This window comes from Ursus americanus, chromosome X, assembly GCF_024610735.1.
Source record: "Ursus americanus isolate L20-20 chromosome X, mUrsAme1.1.p, whole genome shotgun sequence".
In the NCBI taxonomy this organism is placed as follows: domain Eukaryota; kingdom Metazoa; phylum Chordata; class Mammalia; order Carnivora; family Ursidae; genus Ursus; species Ursus americanus.
The window spans coordinates 85425222-85437480 of NC_142164.1; the positions used below are offsets into that span (position 1 = coordinate 85425222).

The 12259-nt window shown below is 37.8% G+C and overlaps 1 non-coding gene and 1 pseudogene across 1 annotated transcript; both read right to left on the reverse strand.

The window, feature by feature from the left end:
• Nucleotides 1–10786: 10786 nt before the first annotated feature.
• LOC123791098 (large ribosomal subunit protein uL23-like) lies at nt 10787–11288 on the reverse strand (annotated as a pseudogene).
• A 601-nt stretch (nt 11289–11889) lies between these two features.
• On the reverse strand, nt 11890–11996 carry LOC123791099 (U6 spliceosomal RNA). Its single transcript, XR_006779285.1, has one exon. It is a non-coding gene; the product is annotated as a U6 spliceosomal RNA (small nuclear RNA).
• Between the last annotated feature and the right edge of the window lie 263 nt (nt 11997–12259).

Here is a 12259-nt window from a genome sequence, read left to right on the forward strand (position 1 = left end):
GCAGGGGGAGTGGGAGAGGAAGAAGCAGGCTCATAGCGGAAGAGCCTGATGTGGGGCTCGATCCCATAACGCGGGGATCACGCCCTGAGCCGAAGGCAGACGCTTAACCGCTGTGCCACCCAGGCGCCCCTTTAAGTAGGCCTTTTTATCTGACAATTCATGTCCTTGAGTTTGGACAAATTTTCTTTAATCCTTTCAGTGATGATTTTCTCACCCCTGCTTTCAGTATTTTCTTTCTATAACTCATATTGTCCAGATGTCATACCTCTTGGTCTGGTCCTTTCATTTTCTTACATTTCTTTCCTGACCATTATTCCTTTTTTGTCCTTCAATGTCACTACTGAGTGTGTCATTTCTGCTAACATCTTACCATGTTCTTACTCTCCGAGAGCTCGTTTTTGTTTCCGATCTCTTTAAATATATTAATGGTAATTATTTTTAAAGTTTTCTTTTACTTGCATAGATTGTATTTCCTTCAGGTTGCTTTCATCCCTTTGTGCGTTTACTGGTCTGTTTGCTTTGGACTCTATCTTCCATATTAGCAGTTCTCCTATGATGTTTGTTAGATCTTGTTTGACTGCTCATGATTAAGAGTCTAGGGTTAAAAAGTTGATTGAAAGTTCTGACCCCATGAATGGAACTTGTTGACTTTGAGCTTTACCGTCAAGTGATCTGAGTGCATAATTTGGGTGGTAATCCCTAAGGTCAGTATCTTTAAGTCTTTCTTCATAGATTGGCTGATTTCCCCAGAGGGAATTAGGGGAGGATCATCTAATTGGATGGTAAAGGTTTGGCTGTTAGAGTTTTGTGATTCAACTGGAGAGGAAGACCTGAGGGAGCAGTGGGATGGAATCTCACTATTTAGCATTTAGGGATTTGGTCACATACGTCCTGGGTTTGTAGTAAGGTACTTCTGTCTTCCAACGTACCTATTGTCGGCAGTGAGGAGGCCTCCCGTTGACTCGTATAGAGAATAAACCTCCATGTTTCTGTCAGTTTGGGGAGGAATTCTTGCTTTAGCTTTCAGTAAAGCTTCATAACTTTCTCTATAAATGACATGTATATCTTTATTAGATTTATTTCTATATAACCTTTTTTGCTATTATTAGTGGTATATTTTGAAACATTATATTTTCTTTTTTTTTAAAAGATTTTATTTATTTATGTGACAGAGAGACAGCCAGTGAGAGAGGGAACACAGCAGGGGAGTGGGAGAGGAAGAAGCAGGCTCCCAGCGGAGGAGCCCAATGTGGGACTCAATCCCGGAACGCTGGGATCATGCCCTGAGCCGAAGGCAGACGCTTAACGACTGTGCTACCCAGGCACCCCTGAAACATTATATTTTCTATCTGTTGCTGTTGTATAGAAATGAAATTAATTTAATTTAATTTTATTTTAAATATTTATTTATTTTAGAGAGAGAAATAGTGAGAGAGAGCAAGAGCAGTGGCCTGGGGGAAGGGAGAGGGGGAAGCAAGCTCCTCGCTGAGCAGGGAGCCCTACGCAGTGCCCTGGGATCATGACCTGAGCCGAAGACAGATGCTTAACTGACTGAGCCACCCAGGCGTCCCGAAATGAAATTAATTTTAGATCTCTCCATTTTAACCAACAATCTTCAATTATTCTATTGACTCTGATTATTTGTCAACTAATCCCCTTGGGTTTTCTGTGTTAGCAATCAATTACTTTTCAAATAATGACCATTTTTCCCCTTTTTCAATCTTTATAACCTACAAAGGTTATAAATTCTCTTTTTCATTTTACTTAACAGATAGGACCTCCAGTCTGGTGTTGAAATGAGGTGGTAATAGTCCTTGAGTTGTTTCTGATCTGATTTTCAAGGTGAAGTTCTCATGTTTCAGATTTAGGTATTAGGTTTGTTTTTAGTTTTTGGTAAATAATTTTATTCAGTTATCTTCTAATCCTAGATCATTAGGCAATTTTATTCTAAATAGGTATTGAATTACATTGAATGCTTTCACTGCATTTATTAAGATAATTATTTTTTTCTCTCTTAATCAATGAATAAAAGTAATAGATTTTCTAATATTAAACTAACGCTGCCTTCCTGGGATAGGCATAACTTAGTTGTGATGTTTATCTCTTTGGTTCATTGGTGGTTTAGTTTGCATACAATTTGGGGATTTTATATCTGTGTTGGTGAGTGAAATTATGCCGTCTGTAATATTTCTCTCTTGTATTCATATCTGTGTTTGCTATCAAGGTTGTACTAGCCTTATAATATTGGAGAGCTGGGGAGTTTCCTTTCTATTTCTGTTCCCTGGAAGAATTTTCAGAATTTTGGAAAGAGATATTTTTTGAACGCTTGGTAAAACTTGACTGCAAAAGCAGCTGGGCCTGGTGTTTTTACATATTGATTTTATCTGTCAGTATTTATAAGACTACCCAAGATTTCTGTTTTTCCCTGACTCAGTTTAGGTTGATCATATTTTCTACGACTTTTGCCATTTTGTATCAGTTATCGATTTATTGATATTAAGTGTTTCATAGTATTACCTTTTCAATTAAACCAACTTTTGACTTTGTTGTTTGCCTTCTCTTTTATTACTTAGCTTCATTATTTCCTTTTTTCTATTTTCTTTGAGTTTATCCTGTTTTTCTTTTACTAACTTCTTATTTTCAATGCTTAGCTCCCTTTCATGTCATGTTATTTCACGATTTAAAAAAACCGCCTTTGCTGGAGAGGATGTGGAGAAAGGGGATCCCTCCTACATTGTTGGTGGGAATGCAAGTTGGTACAGCCACTCTGGAAAACAGTGTGGAGGTCCCTTAAAAAGTTAAAAATTGAGCTATCCTATGATCCAGCCATTGCACTACTGGGTATTTACCCCAGAGATACAGATGTAGTGAAGAGAAGGGCCATATGCACCCCAATGTTCATAGCAGCACTGTCCACAATAGCTAAATCGTGGAAGGAGCCGAGATGCCCTTCAACAGATGACTGGATTAAGAAGTTGTGGTCCATATATACAATGGAATATTACTCAGCTACCAGAAAGAACGAGTTCTCAACATTTGCTGCAACATGGACGGCACTGGAGGAGATAATGCTAAGTGAAATACGTCAAGCAGAGAAAGACAACTATCGTATGATTTCTCTCATCTATGGAACATAAGAACTAGGAAGATCGGTAGGGAAAGAAAGGAATAAAGAAAGGGGGGGGTAATCAGAAGGGGGAGTGAAGCATGAGAGACTATGGACTCTGGGAAACAAACTGAGGGCTTCGGAGGGGAGGGGGGTGACGGGTTGGGATAAGCCGGTGACGGGTAGTAAGGAGGGCACGTATTGCGTGGTGCACTGGGTGTTATACGCAGCTAATGAATCATCAAACTTTACATCAGAAACCAGGGATGTACTGTATGGTGACTAACATAATATAATTTAAAAACATTAAAATAAAAATAAATAAATAAATAAATAAATAAACTTCTTATTTTGAAATAATTATAGATTCACAGGAAACTGTAAAATTAGTACAGAGAGGTCCTCTGTACACTTTACCCAATTTCTCCCAATGATTACATCTTTGGTAACCACAGTATAACATCAAAATCAGAAAACTTTCATTGCTACCGTGTATGTGTATAGTTGTATGCCATTTATCACATGTATTGATTTGTGCAACCAGTCAGTCAAGCTACAGAACTATTCTGTCACTATCCAGAACCCCACCTCCTAGTCTTTTTCATTTGTTTGCTTTGTTTCTTTTGTTTCAATTTTTATTGATGTATAATTGACATACAGTATATTACTTTCAGGTGTGCAACATAATCACTTGACCTTTGTGTATATTTCAAGATGATCACTATGATAAATCTAGTTAACATCTGTCACCATATATAGTTACAGATTTCGTTTTCTTGTGGTGAGAATTTTAAAGATTTACGCTCTTAGCAACTTTTAAACATGCAATACAGTGTTATTAACTCTAGTCGCCATGCTATACGTTACATACTCGTGACTTATTTATTTATTATTTTATAACTGCTCCTCTTCACCCATTTCCTCTATCCCCCAACATCCATGCTTCTAGAGACCACTAATCTATTGTCTGCATCTATGAGCCTGGGGTTTTTCTGTTTTTGTTTTTAGATTCCACTTATAAGTGAGATTGTATGGTATTTGTCTTTCTCTGCCTGACTTATTTCACTTAGCATAATGCCCTTAAGGTCCATCCATGTTGTGCAAATGGCAAGATTTTATTCTTTTTTATGGCTAGATAATATTCCAATATATATACATCAGAATTTCTTTATCCATCCACCAGTCGGTGGACATTTAGGTTGTTTCCATATCTTGGCTATTGTAAATAATTCTGCAATGAATGTGGGAGTGTATATATCTTTTAGAATTAGTGTTCTTATTTTCTTTGGATAAATACTCAGAAGTGGAATGGCTAGTTCATATGGTGGCTCTATTTTGAATTTTTTGTGGATCCTCCATACTGTTTCCACAGTGGCTGCACCAGTTCACATTCCCAGCAACAGCATACAAAGGTTGCATTTTCTCCACACCGTCACCAACACTTGGTATTTATTGTCTTTTTGATAATAGCCATTCTGACAGGTGTGAGGTGAGTGTCATCGTGATTTTGGTTGGCATTTCGCTGATGATTAGTGATGCTGTGTTGGCCATCTGTGTGTCTTCCTCAGAAAAAGGTCTATCCAGGTCCTCTTGCCTATTTTTTAATCAAATCGTTTGGTATTTCACTATTCAGTTGTCTGAGTTCTTCATATATTTTGGATATTAACCCCTTATCAGTTATATGATTTACAAATTTGTTCTCCCATTCAGCAGGTTGCCTTTTAATTTTGTTGATGGTTTCCTTCGCTGTGCAGAAGCTTTTTAGTTGGATAGAGCCCCCCTGCCCCCCATTTATATTTCTTTGTGGTCTTTGCTTTTGGCGTCAAATAAAAAAAATCATTGCCAAGACCAGTGTCAAGGAGCTTACTGCCAATGTTTTCTTCTGCTTTTATGGTTTCAGATATTATGTTCAAATCTTTAATCTAGTTTAAGTTGATTTTCGTGTATGGTGTAAGATAGAGGTCCTGTTTCATTCTTTTGCATGTGACTGTCCAGTTTTCCCAATACCAGTTATTGAAGAGACTGTCCTCTTGCCATCATGCATTCTTGCCTCCTTTGTTGTAAATTAAATGACCATATAAGCATGGGTTTGTTTCTGGGCTCTCAATTCTGTTGTGTTGATCCATGTATCTGTTTTTATGTCAATACGACACTGTTTTGATTATGATAACTCTGTAACATAGTTTGAAATCGGGAAGCGTGATGCCTCCGGGCTTGTTCTTTCTCAAGATTGCTTTGGCTCTTCAGGGGTTTTTGTGGTTCTATATAAATTTTAGGGTTGTTTGTTCTGTCTGTGTGAAAAATGCCATTGGAAGTTTGGTAGGGATCGTATTGAATCTGTAGATTGCTTTGGATAGTATGGAATTTTAACAATATTAATTCTTCCAATCCATAAGCACAGAATATATTTCCATTTATTTGTGTCTTCTATTTCCATCAGTGTCTTGTGGTTTTCAGTATATCTTGCCTGCTAATCTTTCATGGTCATACTCACTTCCCTCCAACCCACCATTGCTAACTCCAAGTAGCTACAAAACTGTTCACCATTTCTATAATTTTATCATTTGGGGAACATTATATAAATGGACTCATACAGTATGCCACCTTCAAGACCGACCTTTTTCACTTGGCATAATGCCCTTGAGATCCATTCAAATTGTTGTGTGTATCAATAGTTTGTTCTTTTAATGGCTAAGGAGTATTCCATGGTATCAATGTACCACAGTTGTTGCTTTTTTTTAACAATTTATCTATTAAAAGACATTTTAATTGGTTCCAGTTTTGACTATTACAAATAAAGCTGCTATGAACATTTGTGTACATGTTTTTAAAAAAGATTTATTTATGTATTTTAGAGGGGGGCGGGGCAGAGGGAGAGGAAGAGAAAGAATCCTCAAGCAGACTCCCCACTTAGTGCAGAGCCTGACACAGGGCTCGATCATGACGTGAGCTGAAATCAAGAGTGGGCCACATAGAGGTGCCTGGGTGGCTCAGTCATTAAACGTCTGCCTTCAGCTCAGGGCGTGATCTCAGAGTCCTGGGATCGAGCCCCACATTGGGCTCCTCCGCTGGGAGCCTGCTTCTTCCTCTGCCACTCCCCCTGCTTGTGTTCCCTCTCTCGCTGGCTGTCTCTGTCTGTCAAATAAATAAATAAAATCTTAAAAAAAAAAAAAGAGTGGGCCACATAACAGACTGAGCCACCCAGGCGCCCCTAGTGTACACATTTTTGTGTAGACATAAGTTCTCATTTCTCTGAGATAGATGCCCAGGAATGCTTTTGCTGGATGATATGAAAAGTATGTGTTTAGTTTTTTTTAAAAGAAATTGCCAAACTATTTTCCAGGATGGCTATAACATTTTACGTTCTCATTAGCAATGTTTAGAGATCCAGGTTCTCCACATCCTTGTCAGCATTTAATATGTTTGTTTGTTTGTTTGTTTGTTTGTTTGTTTGTTTATATTTTAGCTTTTCTAATAGCAGTGCTGGTCTTACGGCTAGTGATGTCGAACATCTTTTTATGTACTTATTTGTCATCTGTACATCCTCTTTAGCGAAATGTCACTTCATTTCTTTTCCCTGTTTCCTAAGTGGATTGTTTGCTTTTTACCATTAAATTATGAGAATTCGATTATGTTCTAGACAGAAGTCCATTGGCAGATATGTTTTATAAATATTTTCTCCAGGTATATAGCTTATTTTCCCATTCTTTTTGCAGAGTCTGTCACAGAGTTTTAAATTTTGATGAAGTCCAATCTATTGACTTTTTTCCTTTTATTTATTTATTTTATTAAAAAAATTTTTTTTGGACTTTTTTCTTTTATGTGCTTTTGGTTTCATGTTTGCCTAACCTTAACGCAAAGATTTTTTTTCCCCACGTTTTCTTCTGAAGTTTTATAGTTGTGTCTTTTGCATTTAAATATATCATCGATTTTGAGTTAATTTCTCTATAATGGATGAGGTTTAGGTCAAGGTTCATTTTATGGGTTGATTGATTGTCTATGGATATCCAATCGCTTAGCACCGTTTATTAAAAAGATTATCTTTCCTCCATCGATTGCTTTTGCATCTTGTCAAAAATCAGCTGGCCTTGCTTATCTGTTCTATTTTAGGTTCTCTATTCAGTTTCATTGATTTATGTGGATATTTGTCTGCCCATATTACACTCTCTTGAATCCTGTAGCTATGCAATAATTGGTTGGAGCTCCTTTCCAATTTTCTATTTCCCAATTCTATCTCAAAATCCTTTTGGCTCTTCTAGTTCCATGACCTTGCAAATACATTTTAGAAAATTTTGTTTATATCTACAAAAAGTCTTACTGGGAAATTGATAAGAATTGCATGAAAACTGTGTATCAATTTGGGGAGAAATGAAACCGTTATTATGTTTTCTAATCCATGGATATGCTATGTCTCTCCATTTATTTAAATATTCTATTTCTGTCATCAGTGTTTTGTAGTTTTTAACATAAAAGTATAGGACATATTTTGTTATATTTATACCCAAGTATTTCTTTTTTTTTGAGTGATTATATGGTATTATGTTTTCCATTTTGGTGTCCACATGTTCATTGGTAGAAATACCATTGATTTTTATGCGTTGATCTTGTAGCCTATGACCTTGCTAAATTCATGTATTAGTTCTAGGAGTTTTTATGTAGATTTCTTGGCATTTTCTATGTAGACCATCATGTCATCTGAAAATAGGGCTGCTTTGATTTCTTCCTTCTTGATCCGAATCAGGTTTTTATTGCCCGATTGTTCTGGCTAGCATTCCAGTATCATACTGAATAAAAGCAAAAAAAGCAGACATCTTTGCCTTGTTCTGGATCTTAGGAGGAAATCATTGTCTTTCACTGTTGTGTTTCATGTCAACTATAGGATTTTTGAAGGCATTCTTTATCAAATTGAGGAAGCAACTCTCTATTCCTATTCTTCTTTTTTTTTTTTTTTTAAGATTTTATTTATTTATTTAACAGAGACAGAGACAGCCAGCGAGAGAGGGAACACAAGCAGGGGGAATGGGAGAGGAAGAAGCACGCTCATAGCAGAGGAGCCTGATGTGGGGCTCGAACCCAGAACACCGGGATCACGCCCTGAGCCAAAGGCAGACGCTTAATCGCTGTGCCACCCAGGCGCCCCACTATTCCTAATCTTCTGAGCATTTTTATCATGAATGTGTGTTCAACATTTTTGCATTATTTTTATAGAGATGAAATTCACATAACAAAGAATATAAATTATTTCAACATTTTAACGTGTGCATTTCAGTGTTTTTTTAGTATATTCACAATGCTGTGTAATGATCACCACCATCCAATTCCAGAACACTCTTAATACCTCAAATGGAAATCCATACCCATTAAGCAGTCACTCTCCATTCCCCTTCCCCTCAGCCCTTGGCAACCACTGATCTGCTTTCTATCTCTATAGATTTGTCTATTGTGGATGTTTCATAGAAATGGATTCACACAATATGTGACCTTTGTGTCTGGTTTCTTTCACTTAGTATAATGTTTTCAATTTCATTCATGTTGTAGCATGTGTCAGTCCTTCATTCCTTTTCATGGCTGAATAATTTTCCTTTGTATAGATACACCAGACTTTGTGTAGTCATTCACCAGTTGATGGACATTTGAGTTTTTTCCACTTTTTGGCTACTACGAATAGTACTGTTATGAACACTCACGTACAAGTTTTTATGTGAACATATGTTTTCACTTCTCCTGGGTATAGATGTAGGAATGGAACTGCTGGGTCATGCAGTAGCTCTATGTTCAGAAACAGGCTGAGTTTTGAGGTAGGTAAGATAAAGGTAAACCTCGTGAGCTGATCTTCCCCAGGAACTACCAGATGAGTCCAAGCAATTAATTACAATTCTTTGTAAGTGACATCTGTTTTGCTCCCCTCCACCCCAGTACCAAGAAGGTGGGATGTTATTTTCAAGGCTACCACCGGGCTTGGGATGGGAGGATGGAACCAAGATCCATTAAAATTCCACAAAGCCACTTTTCTTACTGAGATTTGGCTTGTTTTTTGTTTGTTTTCTGTTTTGGGTTTTGATTAAGCACTCTCCTTGTCACTGTAAGCTTCTAGTTAGTTTCCAGAGTTCTGAAAATGTTGCTTTTGCCAGGTTTTTTAATTGCTTGTATGGAAGGGCAGATTTTTGAAATTCCTCTCTTCACCATCTTTGCTGATACCCCCCTTGAGTGATAAATTTTGTCAAGTGCTTTTTCTGCATCAACTGATACGATCATTTTACTTTCCTTCTCTAGACCATTAATATGCTGGTTTACATAGATTGATTTTCAGATATGGAACCAGCTTTGCATCTCTGGAAGAAATCCTCTTCATGCAGGACGTGTAATTATTTCTGTATGTTGCTCAATTCTATTTGATAATACTTTGTGAAGTACTTTTATGCCTATACTCATGAGAGCTATTTGCAGTTTTCCTTTTTTAGACTATCTGTCTGATTTTGGTATCAGGTTGATACTACCCTCATAAAATTAAGCTCAGAATTGTTCTTCTTTTGGGGCGCCTGGGTGGTTCAGCCGTTAAGCGTCTGCCTGTGGCTCAGGTCATGATCCCAGGGTCCTGGGATCGAGCCCCACATCAGGCTCCCTGCTCGGCGGGAAGCCTGCTTCTCCCTCTCCCACTCCCCTTGCTTCAGTTCCCTCTCTCGCTGCCTCTCTCTGTCAAATAAATGAATAAAAAATTTAAAAAAAAAAAAGAATTGTTCTCCTTTCTATTTTTTGGAAAAGATTTTACAAATTTGGTGTTCTTTTTAAAATGTTTGATAGACTTCACCTAGAATTCATGTTTGGTAGAATTTATGTGAGCCTAGGGATTACTTTCTCGGGAGTTTTAAAGTTACAAACTTCTGTAGTAGTTATAGGGCTACCCAAATTGGGTGAGTTGTGGTACCTTGTGCTTTTTTGAAAAATTGCTCCATTTCATCTAATTCATCAAATTTGTGTGTAGAGTCGTTCACACCATTTCCTTACTATCCTTTTGATGTTTGCAGGGTCTGCCGTGATAGCCCGTGTTTCATTTCTGTTCGTAGTAATTTGTGTCTTCTCTCTCTTGTTGTCAGTCTTGCTAGAGACTTGTCATTTTTACTGCTCTTTTCAAAGAATCAGCACCCTGTTTTATGGATTTTCTGTACTGTGTTTCTGTTTTCAATTTTATTGATTTCTGTTCTTGTTGTTTCTTTCCTTTCGCTTCCTTTGGGCTTATTTTGTGCTCCTTTATGAAGTTTTTTAATATTAGGTGACTGATTTGAGATTTTTCCTTTTTTTAAATGTCATCATTTAATGGTAAAAAGATTCCCTCTCAGCACTGGTTCAGCAGCATCTCACAAATTTTGATATGCTAGATTTTAATTTCCATCCAATTCAATGTATTTCTTACTTTCTTTGAGATTTCCCGTTTGATCCATGGATTATTTACAAGTATGTTTTTTTGTTTTCAAATGCTTCGGTATTTTCTGTTACTGGTTTCTAATGTGATTCTTTTGTCGTCAGAGAACACACTCCGATTTCCGTTCTTTTCATTTCGTTGAGATTTGTTTTATGGTCCAGAATATGAACTATCTTGTTCTATGTTCCATAGATACTTTGTTATTTTTTGGTGTGAGTTGGCAAAACGTTTATATTTAGAATTAGCCAGCTGGACTCGGTTTAGATGATCCCGATTTTCTTGGCAACATCCAAAGCGTCACAGTCAGAGGCCAGCTGAACATATGCCTTCTTCTCTTTATCAGGCCTGATCAGGATGTTGACCTTGGCCACCTCAGTGTCGTAGAGCTTCTTCACAGCCTGTTTGTTTTGGTGCTTATTGGCCCTGAAATCCACAACGAACACAGCGTGCTCTTGTCTTCTATTTTCTTCATGGCTAACTCTGTGGTCAGGGGCAAGTTGACAATGGCATAATAGTCAAACTTGTTTCTTCTGGGGGTGCTCTTCTAAGGAGATATTGGCTGCTTTTAGAGCCACAGAAGCTTGGGCCACTAGAATTTGAGTGATGTGTGAATATCTGTCTCTTCCTCCTCCTTCTCCTCTTTCTGCTTCTTTTCTTCTTCTTGTGACCCTGGATACCTTTCAGCACTGCTTTCTTGGCCTTCAAAACCTTGGCTTTGGCTTTGGGAGGGGCAGGGGCTTCCTTCTTTAATTTCAGTGCCATCTTTGTGCCGTGGACACTTTAAAAGAATGTGTATTCTGCTGTTATTGGGTGGAATGTTATATGAATGTTACTTAGATCTTGTTGGTTGATGGTGTGTTAAGTTCTTATACATCTTTGTTGATTGCCTTGAAGTTTTACCAGTTGGGTTTTGTTATTGTTTTTGTTTTTAAAGATTTTATTTATTTATTTATCTATTTATTTTTAAAGATTTTATTTATTTATTTGACAGAGATAGAGACAGCCAGCGAGAGAGGGAACACAAGCAGGGGGAGTGGGAGAGGAAGAAGCAGGCTCATAGTGGAGGAGCCTGACGTGGGGCTCGATCCCGTAACGCCGGTATCACGCCCTGAGCCGAAGGCAGACGCTCAACCGCTGTGCCACCCAGGTGCCCCTAAAGATTTTATTTATTTATTTGACAGAGAGAGAGGCAGTGAGAGAGGGAACACAAGCAGGGGGAGTGGGAGAGGGAGAAGCAGGCTTCCCGCTGAGCAGGGAGCCCGATGCGGGGCTCGATCCCAGAACGCTGGGACCATGACCTGAGCCAAAGGCAGACGCTTAACGACTGAGCCACCCAGGCGCCCCTTATCGGTTGTTTATAGAGGGGCATTGACATCTCCAACTGTAATTACATGTCATCCCTGTGCAGGGGCCATGCTAATCTTCTCTGTGTCATTCCAATTTTAGTATATGTGCTGCCGAAGTCAGCACTCTCCAACTGTAATTGTATTAATTATAATTAATTAATTAATTGTATTAATTTTTGTTTCACATATTTTGCAGCTTTGTTGTTTTATGCATACAAATTTATGATTGTTATGTCTTCTTGGTAGACTGACTTTTTTATCATTATCTAAAATTCCTCTCAATCCAAGGTAAATCTTTTTTTTTTTTTTTTTTTTGCTCTGAGGACTCTTTTGCCTGTTAATAATATAGTCACTCCTGCTTTCTTCTAATTGATGTTTGCATCATAT